The sequence below is a fragment of the Rhipicephalus sanguineus genome, chromosome 6 (genome assembly GCF_013339695.2).
Source record: "Rhipicephalus sanguineus isolate Rsan-2018 chromosome 6, BIME_Rsan_1.4, whole genome shotgun sequence".
NCBI classification, from domain to species: Eukaryota; Metazoa; Arthropoda; class Arachnida; order Ixodida; family Ixodidae; genus Rhipicephalus; species Rhipicephalus sanguineus.
In genome coordinates, this window is record NC_051181.1 from 144,992,326 (window position 1) to 145,006,620 (window position 14,295).

At 46.2% G+C, this 14,295-nt stretch overlaps 1 protein-coding gene across 1 annotated transcript in view; it reads left to right on the top strand.

The window, feature by feature from the left end:
• Positions 1-3,634: 3,634 nt before the first annotated feature.
• Positions 3,635-14,295, top strand: part of LOC119396652 (cubilin) — a 129,528-nt gene continuing 118,867 nt past the window's right edge. The window contains exon 1 of the mRNA XM_037663942.2: positions 3,635-5,361. The gene's annotated coding sequence lies outside the window, so the exon portion shown is untranslated. The remainder of the gene's footprint in view (positions 5,362-14,295) is intronic.

Sequence of the window (14,295 nt, forward strand, 5' to 3'; positions counted from 1 at the left end):
CTTTCTTTCTTTCTTTCTTTCTTTCTTTCTTTCTTTCTTTCTTTCTTTCTTTCTTTCTTTCTTTCTTTCTTTCTTTCTTTCTTTCTTTCTTTCTTTCTTGCCTGCCTTCTTTCCTTCTTTCTTTGTTACCTTCCTTCTTTCCTTCTTGCCTTCTTTCTTTCGTTCACTTTCTTTCCTTTCTTCGTTCCTTACTTCACTCCTTCCTTCCTTCCGTCCCTTCTTTTTTCTTTCTTTCTCTTTCTTTCTGAGCTTCCTTCTGTCCTTCTTTCTTTTTCATGGAAGCCAAAACACAATTTACGGTTAAGCAAATAATTCCTAACCTCTATTTTATTCGCTTTTTTCTTTTATATTTCATTCTTTTTCATTCGGAATTATGACAGTGTCATCACAACCCCACAGAGTCAAAGGCACTCGTAAGAACGCTGCTTGTGCCAGCAACATGGATCGGGAGTTTATTCGTATTTTTGTATTGCGGAGCGACACCAGATCAAGCGAGAAAGCGCTGATCTGAGCCGCTAGTGAAGCGAGGGTATCAGTTCCGCTCAGGCTTTTTAGCAGTCGGAGATCATCTTCATGTATTTGAGAAAGATTCTTAAAAGCCGCGAGCGCTGCTCCGTTGCTACTGAAGAGCTCGAATGAATTCGGCGGATATTCTGACTTCGAACATCCCCATAAGCCATCTTGAAAGCCTACTGGTGTCTTTGAAGCTAGCGCGTCAAAATACAACACCAAAAAGCAAATGGTGCCTGTTCTTCTGGGCATCCGATTCTCTCCGCCAGCATATCGTATGTAGAGCAGCCGCTGACGTACCGCCAATTCTAATCTGCAAACGTAGCGTTCATCCGTTTTTTGTGTGTGTGTGTGTGTGTGAGCGGTAGAAAAACGTGTGCATCAATGTATAATCCTAGGTATGCAAGAAGTTGTACTTAGGAAATGTAGAAATGAACTTGAAATCCACTACCGCGTCTCTCATAATCATATCGTGGTTTCGGGACGCTAAATCCCCCCCCCCCCCCAAAAAAAAATCTATTAACTATTTGAAATAAAAAGCGAAAGAAGCGAAAGAAGCCAGAGTTACGTGTATGTCTTGCATCTACTGTTGTGCCATGCTAGCTGCATAATGAGATTTACACCGGAAAGAGGTGTAAACCATGTACATAACTACTACTGTCCTCCAAAGCAGTGTTTACGATTTCAATAGAGTACATAGGGTGAACGGCGAGGATGTAGGTAAAAACAAAGAATACCTATTGTCACGAAAGCGAGCTACTAGTGTCCTGACACTTATAATAGCGTTGTGGAGTAGACGTTCGCTTTTGCGCAATACACAGCTAGGCATATCTAATTACGTCCGATGTCCGCATCATTTTTGCCACTACGGGTATCAGTCACGGCAAACAATCTGCGCAAAGTTAACGACAGCGGCAAGAGCCTCTTCACTACGAAAGTGTGCCTCCAGCTTCCACGACGCTTTAAGCAAATAAAAAAAAGAAGCAAGCACTAAAACCGGGCTGGTTAAGCTCACAATACCTGTATACTTTTGGTCAGCTGATTTTGAGACTAGGATGATAGTAATGTGGGTGACATTGGGCATCACATTGGGCATCACAATCCCCTTTCCCCTTCCCACGTGCAGGGTAGCAAACCGGAGACTGCTTCTGGTTAACCTCCCTGTCTTTCCTGCCTTTCCTTTCTCTCTCTTTGGGCATCACAAGAGACTCCTTACACCAAAACATCGAAAGAATTGCAGAAAGAACGAACCAAGGAAAAATAAAAATGCTTAGGAATCAAAGACTGAACAACGAAAGGAAAAAAAGAAGGAAGCACGAAAATGGTATGCAGCTTACCTAAGGCGATGAAACAAATAACAAATTCGGGTAGGAATATTTCAAAGAAAGCGCTGTGAATATAGCGCACGCGTGCTTTTGTATATATATATATATATATCTGTGTGTGTGTGCGTGGTATCGTGGCCCTTTAGTAGCGTTAGCGTTCGTCAAAAGGCTTTGAACCACCGGCAGCGAATATTGTCGCATTAGACGGTCTTCCTTAAAGCGAGTGTTTCGCGCGTTATAAGAAGCAAGCGTCGCGTCCGAACCCTTTGGGGAAAGGAAGCTTCGAGGAGAGAGAGAGAGAAAGACGGCTCGCCGCCGGCTTTGACGTGGCTTCGCCTGTTTTGACAGATGCGGGGCAAGAGTGTTTACGTCTACGCCTCGCTTCGCATCCTCTCCCCCGCTGGTTTTCAGAGGTTGGGTGTGTCTTCTCGGAGAAGGCAACAAGAAGCGAAGACACGAAGGAGTCTCGGCAACGTGGGCGCTTGAAAAGAAGTCCGACTGTTTTGCTTCCACCAGTTATTATTTTTTAATTCATTTCGTTTCACCGTTTAGTTCTGTTTTTCTCGTCTATTTCGTTTTCGCCGTGTTTGCCTCGTTGCACTCCGTGGTTGGTTCTCGTCTGAACCGCGCCGACAGGGGCAGGCGGCTGGAATGTTGCGAAATCGTTCGCGTCTTCGCCGGTGCGCTGTGAAACCCTGGCGCGGCAGTCACGTCTTGCTAGTTCAGCGTAGCGCTCGTGTTTGGTTCTTCCGCTTACGTGTTCGTTTCGGCAGCGATTACACAAAACCAAGTATCCCAGTCGTTGGTCAACTGTGGCTCAATCGCTAAAGCGTTGGTTTACTGCAACGTCGCCGCGGTTGGCAGTCTCTAAACCCTGGCTTATGGGACTGCATTTCGCAGAGTATATTACGGGGATCGAGTTGGTTAGGTATATTCTAATGGGCTAGTTTGACTTCCTCGTCAACTCTTCAATTGTTGACTAATCAGTCTCTGTGAAGAGACTAACGCCATGATTATTTTGGCCCCCGTTTCCCATTTTAATGCATCTTTAGCTACTCAAACGTTTAGGTACGTAGATACTAGAGCAACATATGCAACTGGTGCTGTCGAAATGTATCCAGGATACTACGGGGTGATCCATAGCTCACAGCGTAGCGTTGGGACCGCGAACTCGAGTAGTTGTGCATGCTCTATAGTTGGCTAAACAGGCGATTATTAGAGAAGAATTCAACGGCTCGAACTTCCACTACATAACGTCGCAGTGCGCTTCTCTCTTTGCACAAGGTTTATCACAAATATTTGCCATTTAAGAATTCTGCACTATTTTTTGTTATGCTATTTAAACTCATCACGTGTCATGTTTACGCCATGGCAAGGTTGCACCGAAAACCGAATGGGCGATGGCATTGTAAAAGGTTACTTCTTAAGTGGTGTGTGTGTGGGAGTGGGGAGGGAGGGGGGAGGCGTCATCGCTACATTTATCGCAAAGATGCATCTCCAATACTAAACATCTAATGCAGTTGCGATGCGGTTCGCTGTCATAACCAATTCTTTAAGACAGAAACACCGAACACACTTAGCTTAGTGCCAATTAGATGTATCTGCAGCGTTGGGAGTGTTTAGCGTCGGACGCTGTTTGGTCTCTTCACTCCAGCGAACGATTGTGCTAAGTGAAGCACTGCCGCTCCAGGATCTTAGCACCGCTATCGAAGAACCCCACAATCCGCGTTCTCCGCGGCCTCCGGCCGACATTCCTCCCTGCCAGGCTGGCTGCGCGCGCGTGCGCGCCAGTCGGGTGCACTTGCGCGTGCGCGCCGACAGGGCGCGCCACCTGCCAGAAGACGCGAGCGCACACCTAGGAAGAGGGAGACTGCCAGCCGGGGCTTCGTCTTTTCGGCGGCGCTAGCGACACCAGTTGCCCACGGCGCCGTGCACTGTGGAGACAGTGCTGCTGTTGCTGCTGCCGCTGCTGCTTGCCTTGGCACCCGCCGCGACACGAAGACATCTGGACGACGTTTCAGCTCTCGCTCCCTCACTTTTTCGTCCGCGCCGCTCCCGCCTCCTCCAATCTTCGCGACGACTGCACCGTTGCAAAGTCGAAGATAAAGCACTTTTTATCATAGTGCAGTACTGAATTCCAAAGTGTGCGCGTGACGACGGGAAACCGTGTTACCTGCGTCGTGTGCTGAACCTCCGACGTGTCTTCGAGCTGTCACGTTTCACTGGTCTCTCGTAACAGTCGGCCGGCTTTGAGTACTACTACTACAAAAGTATCGTCAAACTTTTGTATCCCAGAAGGATAAGAAGCACTAGAAGTAAACCAGCACACGAACAACGAACATACTGAACGTGCCTTCGTTATCGATTAACAGGTGGAGAAAACGAATGATCAAGGAGTTATTGAACGGAGTTTTGTCTCTACGCTTCGTCGAACAACGATCTGCTAGTGCCAGCTAATTCATCTCTTGCAACAGTTTGCCGAAGGACCCCGTGCCGCTCGGCAAGCGACGTCAGCGAGAGTTTCGACCAACCCGAAGTCTGACTCACTAGATTATTTCCCTGTTACGTAGCAACTATACGAATCAGTGATACCGCTGAAGTTCAGCCTGACTGTTTGACTCCTCAGTTAAACATCGAAGATAAGACCCAAGTGGGAGAGCTGGTTTTGAAGACGCGCAAGAAGAGAGGCGACGTCGATGTTCAGGTGCAACCGCTGAAATCAGCTCGCCTTTCCTCCCATCGCCCACTGCGGTCGGTGAACTCTTTTTTTCCCACTGAAGGGCGAAGCTCAAAAACACCAGCAGTTTCGATGATGCTTCTCGTCGCCGTCGGCTTCGTGCTCATCCTCCTCGTCGTCTTCCTCATCGTGATCATCGCCTACACGCAGAGCTCGGTGCTCATGGTTGTCTGAACTTGACCGGCGCGGTGTCGATATGTTCTCGGACAGCGGGCGTCGGAGACCGCAGTGGCTCGGGGAAGTTCTTTACCGCTACGCAGTCGGTGATGCGATATCGCGCCCAGAGGAGCCGGCCCTACTGCGTAGGAGCACCGGCAACCCGGCGCCGACGAAGAATGCCGGCTCACCGTCGAGATTTCGCCGAGTCATCTCGGCGTCCTCGTCACCGCCCCCCAGAGGCGTAAGGACGTGAGTGCTAGGGACGGGAAATGAACCGAGTCGACGACGACAGAAGACAGTAACCGAGTGGTATTCGTCTCTGGAGGAACGTGTCAATTTGCATCGACGAAGAGGGTTGCGCGTGCGCGCGCCGTTAATATATGTCTGTATGTTTGTCATCGTATTCGATGTGCGCGGTCTTAGAGTCGTAGACAAAGTGGAGTGCGTAGAATGCAAATATCGTCGTAGAAGCATCTCTGTGCGTCGTGTGTGTTTCGCGTCTCTCGGCGTTGTCGCGTCGTTTTTGCTATGTGTGTTTATACGAGTGACCTACAAGCTCCCCTTGCGCGTCGTTACACTCGTCATGGTCATCATCGTCATCGACATCACCACGGGCAACGAATGCATCAGGTACGTTGAACGTCTCGTCGTGTCACGTCTAATGGAATCGCAGTAGGCGTAAGGGACTGTTTTCAGGACTGGTTCTCTCACGTGAGACGTGCTCGCTTGTCTGAACGAAACTCTAAAGTACTGTGTGTGTGTGTGAAAGTACTGAAGGCAATAAAAGAAAGCTAATGTGACGTCCTACACCTATGCTACAGCTCTTTCATTTACCGCGAAGTTAAAATCTTACGGGCAATGCTGAGAACATAAAACTTCCGTGGATATCAGAAAGTGGTCGACGGGTTCATGTTACCAGTATATACAATATAAAGTTCATGACCAGACAGTTAGCTAATTGTCTTAGTGTGCCTTGTGTAATATTAAATGTTGAGCCAGCCAATGCTTTGAGGAGATGCCGATTTGTAGGATTCTGTCAAAGCAGGTTTTACCTATCCTTCTCCAGAATGCGCCGCAACGTACAGTGGCACTCTTCACTCTACTCTTACGACATTATTTAAGCCGTCTTGATGAGAAGTTATGTGCATAAATAAAGTGTACTTTGCCACTAAATTTAGCTAACAATATTTCGAATGTGCCATTGCTCGTAACATGGTCAATGAATGGATACTGTTATTTAGCGGTGGCTGTCGTCTGGCGTAAACTTCAGTATTAACGAAGTCCATACTTTTCAAATACCGTACGTTTCAATCTCGTAAGCAAATCGGTGTTTATCAAAAACTTTACCTTTTTTGGAGTCACTAAGATATGCCCAAACGGTCGCTTTCTTGCCCACAGAGTTTTTTTTTTTTTTCAAGCTAGTATTTTTACTATTGCCGATACTATGAAGGACCAAACTTCGAATACTTCGCCTCTGATCAGGAAGCAGTAGATAAGAACAACCACAGCTCTATAGTTCCAATCGCACAATACATACATTTACTCTTAGTATGTTACGAGACGAATGAGCACTTCTAATCTGTTCTTCCGCACCACTAATTCCCCATCACGCACTACGTGCTCCTGTTATGAGCAAATCTAGGATATAAAAACACAGATGCAAATAACAGGTGTCGCTTCTTCTCCCTACAGCTGTTACAGCAAATTCGTGACATTGTCTCAAGTACTTCAAACCGTTACATCCTATGTGTGATATTCGTTCAGCCAGAAACGTTTCCAATACGCCAAGGCTAGAAACATGTGAGCAGTTCGATATTTATATACATGGAAATTTGTTTTCAGTCACGCAGTATCAGTTTAATTTATGCGGTTTATCTCTAAGTGGGTCAGCCACATCAGTCAAGCTACGCGATTCAAGGATCCCGAGCAACGAGCATTGTTCAAACTAATATTATAAGGTGAAGGTTTCAATAAAGTTCCGCATTGACAACGGTGAAACATAAAGAAAATGAACATATCCTCCTGCTTTCGTAAGAATGATGGCGCGTTGCAATGGGTCACTTATGCGTGGTGATCCACTTTGCTGAGTAGAGTGGAACGAGCGAAAAGCTGGCGCGTTTTTGTAATGACTCACCGCCGTAATGATAGCGTGTTTGCTCTCCGTCGCACTTTAACACATAGCTGGCGCATTACCCAATTATACTGAGCACCCAACCAACGAAATGTTCTTGCTTGCGGATGCCAGAGCTAATGGCATAGTCTCCGACAGGGCCTCTTGATTGGTGATTACGTACACCTGTTGCCTCTCTAACTTCGTGGTGCGAATACTTTCCTTCCTACATCGGTTGTAATAATCCCTTTCGGTTAAGGGCCAATAATGCTCACGCTGTTTAGATAACCACACGGCCATTATGCGGCTAACTGAACCTACGCAGGTTAGCTCGAACTTTTTTAATTTCGTTTCAATTAATCGAGGGCGCTGCCGTTTGTAAGAAACACATTTAGTGGACGCACAAAAAAAATGTAATTAAAAAAGAGCAAAGGAAAACAGACACAACTAAACGCTGTCTTTCTTGTCCGATTTCTTTTTTTCGCGCTGTTTACAGTAGTAGTGATGCAGAACTATCGATGGTACTATCGATACTATCGATAGCTGAGTCACTATCGAACTATCGATGGTAAAAGATACTATCGATAGCGCTATCGATAGTAAGTACTATCGATAGTTAAAGATCAACAGCGCGAACTCAACGCAGAATAAACTTGGTTTCCCGCGCGCGTGGTACATAGTGAAGCCAGATGAGCAGGCTGAAGGGCAAGAAAGTTGACATGCTTGTGTTCTTCACGAGAGTGCTTCGCTGACACATGATCATAAAGTCAAACTGTTCAGCTGTAGCGGAAACGAAGCTGTTGCATGGGTTGAACTGCGCGGCTTCAGTTTTATATTGCATTTTATGATTTCAAAGTAAAAAAAATGATCAAGAACAAAGTTTGGCAATTGTAAGATGTAACTGGTTGCTTTTAAATATGAATTTATTGATGGACATATGCCGCCATTTTCACTGTGCAAATAATATCTCTCGCCAAAAATTTGCCCATAAATAAGGCCAAGCTGATAGCAGGCTATCGCGAATATTTTGGCAATTTGGCCAGCCAGCAACAGCATCATTATTCGCACCACTATGCATAGTTTGTCACGTGGTTGTGACGGTGAAGAATGCTGCAGCAAGACTGGGAAATACGAAGCTCTTTATTTGGTCAAACTTGTGCCCAGAAAAGCAAAACTCCGAATACAAGCGATACACGCAGCGCTCTGATAGTAGCGAAAACAGTCGCCGGCCATCGAGTAACCTGATAATCGGTAGAATGCTTCGTCTTTTATACATCAGTCATCAAACCTTCCAGCCTTATCGCTGGTGCTCGCGTAAGCTCTCGAATAATTTTGAATATTCGCGTCCGGCGCGTAATCTTAAGATGTCCAACAATCGCGAAGCTTCTCAAACATTGCGGCGCGGTCTTCGTCAAACGCTGCTGTCTGTGGGTGAAACCCGAATACATCAAAACAAAGAAATAAGCACGCGTGGCAGTAATATCGCTAGCAATATTACCGATGGTACTACCGATTCGACTATCGATGGTTTATAGATAGTTCTACTATCGATAGTTTGTTTACACTATCGATAGTTTCAAAGAAACTATCGATACTATCGATAGTCAATTTATCGATAGTTCTGCATCACTATACAGTAGTCCAACCATGCCAACAAGCTCAAGCTTACACCCTTTTAGAAGACATTTTGTGGTGCCAGCATAGGGCGGCAAAAAAAAAAAAAAAGCTGAGCTCACTGAGACTCACAGAAGAAATATATATTGGACTTAGGGCTCGCCCGGACTCAGACTTATCAAAATTTTCTTCAACAGCATTCACTCAGACTCAGATGTAAGGCTAGATCTGAGTCCGAGTGAGTCGACCCATGAGTGAGTTTGCCGACCTGTGGGCGCCAGGCAGCGCTAAAGGTGTTCAATAGAAATCGCTCGACTGATATCTCGGTTCTGCACCCGCGTGACCACCGTCTTGTGCGTCTGTGATGCTCAAAACTCACAAAAACGCTTCTGCGTTCCTTAGACCCGCTAGCCAAATTGACCCGTGGCCTCCGCGATTAGCTCCGGCAGCGCGATGACGAAGCTGATCGCGGAGGCCACGTTTCACCGTTCGTGATTGATTGAAGAGCGAACGCTTAACTTTTATCATCACTTCCTTTCGAGCTTTTTTGTCTCCTTTCTCTATTTCTCTCCAATGCAATGTAGCCAACCATGCTCAGCCTGTTTAGACTCCTTTCATTTCTCTTACCACACTAAATCACTCCTACTGCGCACCGATCTAATCTAAGGGACCAACCTCCGCAATATTGTCTTTTACCAGCGAAGCTGTTTAAAGTGTCGGTAACTTGTGCTCCGTCGTAAAAAAAATCACAGCATATCCACGGGGTGAATGATGATGAGTGGGGCGAAGCTACGGAGGGAATCATCTGTAAACCGTGAAACTCTTCCGTGAAATGCGCCCAGTACATAATATAAAGAGTGTGAAACATCGTGTGTATATTAAACATCAAACTTTTATTGTACTGTTGGTTTACGTGGTCCCTTCATTATCACTTGTGATCGGTGAAATGCAAGGAAGAAGTCCGCTCCCGAGCGAAAGAGCGCCAAGAGCGACCGCATTCCCCGCTCGCCCTGTGCGAATTAAAGGCAAGGCTAGAGGGAAGACAGGACGCGCGTTCCACGACGCGAGGTCGGTAGCCGAAAGCCAACGGAACGCGATCGTGCAAGTGCTCCGGCTTCGCATCGCCTCATGGTTCCATTTAGCGTCCCAAAACCAAACATATTGCTCAAGGTGTGCCTTGCGTTTTTCGTAGAAATAATTTCTTTATCATGTACATTAAGACGAAAAGTTGAAAGCTCACTAGAGTGTATCGCCCGCAAAGTATGTCTTTTAGTGCGATTTACCTCTCGTACGGCAAGGTCCTCGCGCCGTTGCCGGTTCACCTCGCCCGTTGACGATCGGGCGAGGTGGCTAAATACAACTACTACTACTACACTTTAAGAAAAACATCTGGCGTTCTTTCGTTCTGCTTTTACAAAACATCTGGCGTCTTTCGTTGGTTTATTTCATCAATAAACGGCGTTTTGAACAAAATTTTTATTGTTTAATCACGCACAGGAGAAATCTCACCAGGCACTACCTTGGAGGTAAACAATGGCTGCTAATGGCAATGAGAGACAGAAGAAGTCGGCTTTTAGCTAACACTTACACTTCTACTTCTACTAACGTTTCCTACTGGAACATGCCAATGGCTGCTAATGGGGAATGAGAGACAGAAGAATTCGGCTTTTAGTTAACGCGCACGCTGCGAATGTTTTATTGTTCAACAACGCACAGGAGAAATCTCCCACCGGCACCACCTTGGAGGTCAAAGTGTAAGACTTGTTACTCACTACTACGATCACGACGACTACGAGGGACGAACGGGTGCCGCCTTAAGGAGCTTCGCCCCTAAAAACTCAAGTGGGTAGGCGCCGCAGGAATTGGGCAAGTCCCACTATCGTGTACAACAGGTGTGAGTGTCAAACAAAAGCGGGCGCGTGAAAACCAGAGAGAGATGGAGATAGATAGAAAATAGAGAGAAACAATGAAAGAGACAGAAAGATGCAGATAGATAGGGGAAAAAAAGAGGGAAGAAAGAGAAATAAAGATAGAAAGAGCGAGCAAGAGAAAGAAATATAAAGAAATGAATAGAAAAAAAAACAGCCGCAAAAAGAGATACAAGGCACATGGAAAACGATAGAGGAAGAAAAGAAAGAATGAAAAAAAACAGAAAGGAGGAAGGCCACCCAGCTGCACTCTTCCTTCAGGCTTGGCACCATTAGTGCGAGGGTGCCATAGTTTCTTTTTTTTTAACGTTTAGTGTGCTAAGTTCACAGTCGAGCTCGGAAAACAGCTTAACATAACATAAATCTTTCTGACAGGCTTGATTAAGCCTCTAATAGTTATCTTAATCTCCTGACCGAAGAACGTCTACAAACGCAAGCATCGCAAGAAACATATTTTCTTCAAAAAAAAAAAAGCTTCAGTGAAATCGAGGACTTCGTGTGACTTTCTATGAGAAACACGTCTTCTTTTGAAACTTGCAGTGCCCGTGTTTTTGTTAAATCTTTCGTTTCTGTTTCTTCTTTTCTCGAACAGAAAGTGTTTGTGTATTCATGAACAAGCACATCGCCGAAAGATTAATGGCACGAGCGCGTAATGGGAGTGGCCGTATATTAAATGTTTTCTTGCACGTATCGAGATTTGCGTACGCGGGAAGTCCTCAAGCTTCTCGCGTAATTTGATGAATGGGCGTCCTAAAGACGCACGCGTGAATTTTTGTTGTCATTTAGCACTTTGGAAAACTCTTAATGCTGGAGCTTCCTTCTTTCAATGGACGTTCATCGTTTACGCTTTGCTTACAAGGTTGGTGGAAAGAAAAAGCGGAAAAGAAAATTGGGAGCCTACCAAGAGAATAAGGAGTAACGGTAAGGCCAGCCGGCGTTCTCAAGACATCAGTGGTAAACCTAAGTTAGGAAAGAAAAAGAAGATGTGCACCTAGAACGCAAGCAAAATAATGCGAAATGTTTGGAGAAAACGGGCAATTATGCAGTGGCAGTCATTATTTTGGCGTCCTGCGTGCTCTCGTTAATGAGGGTGCGGCCGCGACCAGCAAATGGCGTAGATGCCCGCCTACCGTGGCGCGCGGAAACCGCAGGAGTTCGTTAGAAGTTGCTCGACAAAAAAAGAAATGCTATAAGGACCTCGCTTGAGACACCAGTGAGAACTGTCGCTCATTACCACGTGTATCTGTCGAGTAAGGGTTTGTATCCTAGACCACGAACATTCAGGAGATTGCGGCAATGATTAAATGGAGTTTTGAGGCAGGAATAACGTGGCAATTTAGTGAAGAGAGGAAGAAGAGGATGTGTTGTTTTCTGCAGGTGGATCTAGCCTTGCAAGTACTTAAGGCATTCACTCCACCTTGTCCTAATTTCCCCACCGCAGTGCAGGGTAGCAAACCGCAGGATAATATCTGGTTAACCTCCAGGCCTTCCTCTTCATCTCTCTCTCTATCTCTCTCTCTTCTCCACCTGATCGTCACCGATTCAGCGCGGTACAGTTCGTTACAACTAGTAGCAATTAATAGTAATAATTGTCGAGATTTTACATCCCAAAACCACGATATGATTATGAGGGACGACGTAGGAGAGTGCTCCGGAAATTTCTACCATCCGGATTTCCTAACGCGCACCTAAATCGAAGTAGACGGGCCCCTAAAGTTTCGCCTCCATCGAAATGCTGCTGCCACCGCGGCTGGGATTCGAATCCACGACCTTCGTGTCAGCAGTCTAGCACCATAACAACTAGACCACCGCGGCGGGTAACTAGCAGCGGCTCGATGCGCGCTATGCAAGCTGTGTCGTCTCCACACATTTTACCATTCGCGAACCGGTGTCACGAGAAAAACTTTAGCAGGAGTAAAACCCTTCTCTCCTAAACCTTCAATGTCCTCGCGTGAACAAAATGCCCCTTGCACATCAATCTAGGGCCCTGTTGTGTTTCAGTCCATCTAGTATTTTTAGGGGGGGGGGGGGGGTGTTGAATTGAGAACGTTGAATAAGTAACCTCCAACGTCACCAAGGGCACGACACCGTACACAACGTAACGATGTGCTATGACCTGTGTTGCACCGCCCCTGGAGTATGCGCCGACTCTGTGCGGATATGATGAAGGAGAGCGGTTTACGTTATTGCTAACTCTCTTAATGAGACCGCGTTGTGAAGGCGGAGATCGAACTGATCGGAACTGGCTTACGATTACACGCGGAACCTTTAATTAGCGGAGCTGTTAAGCTTGAGGTGGATCCGGTGTCGTGTCAGAAAACTAGGCGGGTATGCGCCGCAGAAAGCGGGCCAAGCAGATCCAAGCATAGCATAGCCATGTATAGTATAGTATAGTATAGTATAGTATAGTATAGTATAGTATAGTATAGTATAGTATAGTATAGTATAACACAGTATAGTATAGTATAGTAAGTATAGAAAGGTAAGCGAGGGTGAGGGGCAAGGAAAGGAAGAGGCTTAGGGTAAAGCAAGGCATAGCGTTGTATGGTATAGCTTAGCAAGGGGATGTAAGTGATGGTTAGGTGGACTGACGTTAGGATGAGGAGAATGGAAACGAGGAGGCGAGACGGTAAAGCATGGCATAGCCTTGCATGGTATAGCTTATGTGCCACAGACAGTGGGTATGTGCCAAGTAGCTCCTAGCAAAGCACATCCATTCATAGTATATTATAGCAAGGGGGCAGGAAAGGGAAGTGAGGGTGAGGAGGAAGGAAAGAAAGAGGGGTGAGGGCAAAGCAAGGCATAGCCTTGTATGGTATAGCTTATGTGCCACAGACAGTGGGTATGGGTCAAGTAGCTCCTAGCAAAGCACATCCATTCATAGTATATTATAGCAAGGGGGCGGGAAAGGGAAGTGAGGGTGAGGAGGAAGGAAAGAAAGAGGGGTGAGGGCAAAGCAAGGCATAGCCTTGTATGGTATAGCTTATGTGCCACAGACAGTGGGTATGTGCCAAGTAGCTCCTAGCAAAGCACATCCATTCATAGTATATTATAGCAAGGGGGCAGGAAAGGGAAGTGAGGGTGAGGAGGAAGGAAAGAAAGAGGGGTGAGGGCAAAGCAAGGCATAGCCTTGTATGGTATAGCTTATGTGCCACAGACAGTGGGTATGTGCCAAGTAGCTCCTAGCAAAGCACATCCATTCATAGTATATTATAGCAAGGGGCGGGAAAGGGAAGTGCGGGTGAGGAGGAAGGAAAGAAAGAGGGGTGAGGGCAAAGCAAGGCATAGCCTTGTATGGTATAGCTTATGTGCCACAGACAGTGGGTATGTGCCAAGTAGCTCCTAGCAAAGCACATCCATTCATAGTATATTATAGCAAGGGGGCGGGAAAGGGAAGTGAGGGTGAGGAGGAAGGAAAGAAAGAGGGGTGAGGGCAAAGCAAGGCATAGCGTTGTATGGTATAGCTTAGCAGGGGGATGGAAAGGAAGCGATGGTAAGGTGGATTGATGTAAGGGTGAGGAGGAAGGAGAGGAGGAGGTGAGATGGTAAACCATAGCATAACCATGTACAGTATAGCGTAGCAAGTGCTGGTAGAAAGAAATGAGGGCGTGGAGGAGTGATGTCAGGGTTAGGAGGAGAGAAAGGAGGAGATAGGTCACTCTAGAAAGACATAAAGATGAAAGAAATAAGAATATGTAGAAAGAGATAAGGAGAGAAAGAAAGATGAAAGAAATAAGAACATGAAGAAAAAACTCAATCTAGATTCGCCAGTTGGTGGCGCTTGCATTGCAAGCTCCGGCATTTACTCATTTCACAGGCGTGGAACTGCTGGCTTTAATTTTTTGCGCTGGGCTCAACAGCAGCGCTTTGAGCGCCAGGTTTTCACCGGAATCGTTGCCTCCGATGCGGATA